The sequence below is a fragment of the Lagopus muta genome, chromosome 1 (genome assembly GCF_023343835.1).
Source record: "Lagopus muta isolate bLagMut1 chromosome 1, bLagMut1 primary, whole genome shotgun sequence".
Classification (NCBI taxonomy): domain Eukaryota; kingdom Metazoa; phylum Chordata; class Aves; order Galliformes; family Phasianidae; genus Lagopus; species Lagopus muta.
In genome coordinates, this window is record NC_064433.1 from 172,996,545 (window position 1) to 173,002,544 (window position 6,000).

At 46.4% G+C, this 6,000-nt stretch overlaps 1 protein-coding gene across 1 annotated transcript in view; it reads right to left on the minus strand.

The window, feature by feature from the left end:
- FRY (FRY microtubule binding protein) overlaps positions 1 to 2,134 on the minus strand; it is a 237,615-nt gene extending 235,481 nt beyond the window's left edge. Inside the window, exon 1 of the mRNA XM_048934593.1 lies at positions 2,042 to 2,134. The gene's annotated coding sequence lies outside the window, so the exon portion shown is untranslated. The remainder of the gene's footprint in view (positions 1 to 2,041) is intronic.
- Positions 2,135 to 6,000: the final 3,866 nt, after the last annotated feature.

The window sequence follows — 6,000 nt, forward strand, 5'->3', positions numbered from 1 at the left end:
GGGCTTTTACACCATTCCAGTACGCTTTAGGGCACTGTCAAGGATAGAAGGACTCCAGGAAAAGTGGGAGAAAAGTGTCTCAAATTCAGGTAAGCAAATACAACTGGGCAAAGACAGCTGGATGAACTGAGATGCTAATTTGATTTAAAAAAAAGAAAACAACAAATAGTTTTTAAGGATGTTAAGGTGTTCACTTTATGAATATTAAATTAATTTACTAATCTGCTATTAACCACATTCAAATAAACAGGGAATGTTAAGCACAGATTTGGAAAGAATAAATATCCAATTCATGAGTATGAAATGTAGCAATAATACTTAGTATGGTGCCATGAAACTATCAGCACGTTGGTCCAAAACATTACTGTTGTCTGCTAGCTCCCAGGACTACACAGCATATGGCTACGGTCACCCGCAGATGGATGCACACAAGGTGCCAGAGACAGAGCAAGAGGAAAGAAACAAACTGCAAGATGGGAAATTGCTACCAGATAAAGAAAAATTCATCATAAGTGTGGTCAAAAGCCAGCACCACTACAGCCAGTGGGAAGATGGAATTTCCATCCCTAGAGATGCTCAAAACTCATCAGGGCAATGGCTGAGCAACCTGATCCAGACGGGTCTGCTGTGAGTGAGGGGCTGGATAGACGACATCCAGAGGTTTTTCCAACCTGAAATACTCTATGATCCTAGGATTACAAGCTTCTTTCCTAAAATCCCTTCCCCTATTGGATATACACATTTCCTTTCTCATTTACACTCTAGGATGTCTCCTGTATACTTACAGTGGCTTTAAAACAAAGAAAAACAACTTCTGCTTTCTGAGAAATCACAATGAGATCATCAGCAAAAATAGTATAAACAAACACGACTATTTGGCTTGATATAGCTAATGGTTTTGTCACATGGATCAGCTGAAACACAATGGCTAAAACAAAATCAAAGGGTTAATGTACAAAATAACGAACAACGCTGCCAGTTATCACTCCTACCTGCACCACAAACACGCTGCAAATCTTCTAAACAGAAATGACAGTACAGAAGAAAACTACAGATCAAAATCTCTCAGGTAATCCCACAGGAAGAGACACCAGGTACCTACATGATCAGGTGTAAGTATACACATGGCTGACATCTTGCCCCTCAGCCTGAAGACACGGCCATGGAAGATGACACAGTGATGAGCATCTCCGCCCCCGTGCTTTAGGTGTGACCTTAAGAAAAACTCTCCCTAAATGTGCAAGAAGTAAAAGCATCAGTGCATACCTGTGGATATTAACTGGACCGTGCTTATAGACTCATCCTATCGATTTTTATTTTTTTTTTCTTGAAACACAAGTATTGGCCTTAAAAGAAGAAAAGAAAAAAGGCAAACAGTCGAACACGTGGTGTTGCTATTTTTGTAGGCAAATAGCCCAGCCCTTCAGAAAGACGGCACAGGACACCTGGACCAGCACCTCACCCAAAAGGGCGCTATTTAATAACGAGCACAGGGGAAAAAAACAAAAACAACAAACCACCCCAAACCCACCCAGGCCTCCCGAATCACGTTATTTCCCACTCCTTCAATAAACATGAAGCTATTTTTAAGCACACCAAGACGGCAGGCACAGCTAAAAATAAGTTTGCCGGCGCGGAGCGGCGCACTGTCTGTCCCTCACACGACGTCCCCGCCTCCGGCGGCCCCGCACGGGCCGAGGGGCGGCAGGTGGGGCGGCGGCCGAGAGGCTTTTGTCTCCGATCGGCCCGGGGAGACAATAAAGGAGGCGGCTGCCGCAGGGTGGGCGAGCCCTCAGGACGCACGGGGAGCCAAGGGGAAGGCGGACCCTCGCCGCGCCGCCAGCAGCCCCCAAACTTTCTCCCGGGCCGGGATGGAGAGTCGCCGCGCAGAGCCGAAGCGGAGCCGGAGATCGTACCCCGCCGCCGCCGCCCCTCCTCTACCAGCGGGGCACGGCACCGCACCGCACGGCGCCGCCTCAGCCGTCCGCCGCCCTCCCGCACGCTGAAGGGACGCGCACCCGCCGCCCGCTCGCGCGCTCACCTGCGCACGGCGAACGCAGCCCCGGCAGCGGCGCCTTCCTGCCCTCCTTCCCTCCCTCGCTCGCTCCTGTCAAAGTTGAGCCCGGCCTCCTCCGCCCAACCCCTCCCTCGCGGTCGGCAGCCGCAGCCCGCAGTCAGCCCGGCCCTCCCTCAGCGCGCTTGGCGCCGCCCCTCTCCCACCTGGGTCCTGCCGCCGCCGGGCGGGGAAGGGGAAAAGCAAGAGGCGGATGCGGGCGGTCCTGCTCAGTGCGGACCCGCCCGGAGATCCCTGCGCTGGGCGGGGCGGACGGCTCCTCCCCGCCGGGCCGCGCCGGGAGAGGCGTCGCTAGGGCTGGGCTGGGAGCGAGGCGGCGGTGGGGACGGCTTGGTTGTATCGCTCGCGCGGAGCTCCGAGGTGGGAGAGGGGTGGCTGAGTGCCCGCGCTGTGGGGCTGAGCCCGCCTCCGGTGTGTTGGGCTTCTGTACGCAACTGTGAATAAAAACATCGGGGGTTTGGGCGGTGAATCCTGTGATAAAGAGTTCTTAAACCGAAATCTTCGCGGGGATGTGTGTTTCAGGGGTTAAATGAAATCAGAAGGCAGAAAAAGGAGAAGCGCGCGGTAATTGCTGCTCGGTATTCAGAAGGGAGCTTCTGAGAGGCGCCCTGATAAGCGGCGCTCCTTTGCTGCCAAGCGTGGAGCCAGCGAGAAATGGTGAAAAGATGAGTTCTTGAGCCTGCAGTGTCAGATAACGGCAGGGTGACGGTGTGTCTGAACGCAGCCAGCCTGTAAAGGCTTGAAACCGTCCGTGTTTTGTGTGGGGACACAAGATACAAGTCGTGTGGAGGTTGTCCTTGTTTAATGGTGAAGGTTTTGGCTTGGGAAATAAAAAGCTCGTCAGATGAGGTACCAGGGAAAATACCAACTTCTACCCAGCTTTAGGAAAATGGCTTGAAAAAAAGCAACCTGGTGAGAAGCAAATTGCTCCTTGAACGATACTGCAGGTGCACTTGGCTTCCTAGGGGTGAACATACCTTCTCTCCTTGTCCTTCTACCTTTCAGCTCTCACTCTTGCCACTCACCTGTAGGTTTTCTCTCGTGTGTGCGTGTCAGCTGAGCGTCCGTGCGCTGAGCTGTGTGCAGCTGAGCTGTGTGCATGCTGAGTGGCTGGTCTGACTGCGTGTGTCATTAATCTTTCCAAATTAATAACAAGCTGAAGTAAAACTGTGAGATTAGTGATGACATTAATTAGTGGTGCGGCTAATTGGGATGCCTCATCTACATCTTTCTGGTTTCTTGTGACATCTCAAAGGATGTAATGCCTTTCAGACTTTCACCGTGGTTTTCCATTTTACTTGTTAAGCAGAAAAGTTTCAGAAGTTGTGAGCACACGCTGGCAGACAACAGGACAGAAGAACAAAATAATCACTTACGTCCTGCACCACTTAGAATTCCCAGGTAAAACTGGATGGAAGATGAGTGAGAGCTGCCATCCATGTGAAGAGCCCCCTGTGCAGCTCTTCTGAGGGGTCAGTGGATGACAGTGCTTCAGAGTTCATAGGTCAGGATCAGGAGAGAGGACTTTGGCCCATTCTTGGAGGTGTTGAAAGTCAGGGTACATGGGCTTTGGGTCTGTTCATGGCAGGGGATTGGAACTCGATGGTCTTTAAAGTCTCTTCCAATCCAAACCATTGTAGGATTCTAGTAAGGACTACGGTGATGGTAGACCCTATACAACGTGTTAATTACGGTTCTGCATCTATTATAAACCACATGCTACAGTATAGTTAGACACATCAGTGGCAAATAAATAGTTGTATGACATAAAACATATATTAATGTAACTCATACCAGTTAGTTTTTAAATTAAAACACTTACATCTAGGAGAGTAATTATGAACAAGACTCCTTTATCCAACAAGGGCATATCTATCAGGGTATCACAGGTTAATGAAAGAGTTGCCTATACATCATCTATACAGCATCTGTGCTGTACATCACTGCCACACAGATCAGATGCACTGGGGAGAATGGGGTAGTTGGACTTCACCTGTATTTCTGTGCCTCTTGTTCTACAACACAAGCTCTTAAGTATTTTGTGTCAATGTCAGAACAGTTAAAAACCTTATCGTATGTTTCCTGTGGAGGTTGTGTACTCAAAGTTAGTATGTGTTCAGTGTTAGGAGGTGAGAGACTGTTTTTTTACAGCAGCTACTGTCTAATTCAGTGCTTCTGCCTCCCCTGAAATCTCATCTGTGATGAGGAAAACTGCAGGTAGATATTTCTGTCTGAGCACCAGTATTCCTCAGATAGCCAGCTTCATAGAAAGTCAATTGTTTTGGTCAGGAAACATCTCATCTGCGTCTTAGGGTTTACTTTATTAGAAAAATCAGCTTCATCATTTTAGAAGTTGACCTTTATAAAAATTAATTAATGAAGATAAGGTACAATTAGCAGAAACACAAGGATATTCCAAGGAGATACAGCAAAGGAGATGTCCTTGTGTATAGCACCTATAACACCCTTCCAAGCTGCATTATCTTGTAGGTTGCCACAAGGATCTTGGAAAGCATCTTGCAAAATTTGCTGGGATTGTAAATCAGAAATCACATTTTTGAAATGCAGATGGGCATTATCCAGCTTTTTCTGCCATCTTGACCATAAAACACAACTATTTTTATGAATACAAGGAGTATCTTATAATAAAAAGAGATGTGATTATCTTAAAATTTCAGCTACTGAACAATTCAGTAATTTCTTAAATGGGATCAAATCTTGCTAGAAAAAGCTGCTAAAAAGAAGTGCAATGCTAACTGAAGGAGAAAAAGTGAATTAGCAGGACTGTGGTGTTGAAGGGTTGAGTGGTGATGAAGGAATATGTGGCATTTGGATATACTCTTCATGAAAGAACGTGGAATTAAGAAAAACATTGCTGAAGAACAAGAAGTGCAGAATCATGGGACAGTGAACGAAAATCGGAAACAGGAGGCTGAGGTCTGAAAGGGTATTGAAGTGACAGGACGAAGGCAGGCGGATGGGTTAAGAAGAAGGAAGTATGGAAAATGAATAAAAATGTGTTGAAGGAGAAGGAAGGAAGGAAGGAAGATAAAGAAGGTATGGGAGATACTGGGAAAAAGTATTTGTTGGCTGAATATGGGACAGAACTAGAGGGTATGAAGTGGAAAGTTGAAGGAAATTCTGAAGGAGACAGGAGTGTGGAAACTGAGATCTGTGCAAGGTCACTGCGTGGAAGGGGAAGAGAAGTGACCAGCTGAACTCTCCTGGCACTGTTTTCTATTATTTACCTAATGACAGTGGCAGATCTTCGTAATAATGAATAATGATACTAAAGTCCTTTGCAAACAAATTAGAATGCCTCTGTCCTTACAAGGGTAGTGGAGGTTGAATTTCCAGCCCGAAGTGATTAGTCATGAGGCGTGCATGCTGGCTGAAGGGCTGGGAGCAGGGCTGTCATTTAATAGAATAGTCTGCAACCTTTTAGAGATCACACTGCTTGTGTGGGAGCTCTCTCTAAGGCTCAGTGTATTTCAGATTATAAAGGTGTTTTCTTTAACATTTTATCTCTGCATCTTTTGGCTTTTAAATGGCTTTTTTGATGATTTAACAGATATTCAGAAGCAGCAATAACAGAGATGTTATAGCATAACTTTTAAATGGATGTAAAAAGAGTTTTAGAATATGGCACTTTGTGTTCCTTCCTTCTTTTCTGTTTCCAAGGAAACAAGGAAACATGGTTGAAATGAATGTCTGAAAAAAGCAGTCAGTCAAAGTTGCAACTGATAATTTGTCAGTTCAATGAAGTTAATAAAAAATTGTTTTCATAGTTGGGCATTTGGGTACGATAAACAGCAGCGTATTGTTATGGTGTCTTTTGGAAGAGTGGCTGTCCCAGAAGCTAACATGTCTTGAAGCTCCCAGCTTTTCTTCTTCCTTCCTCTTCTCCAGTTAATGGAATGTTGGCA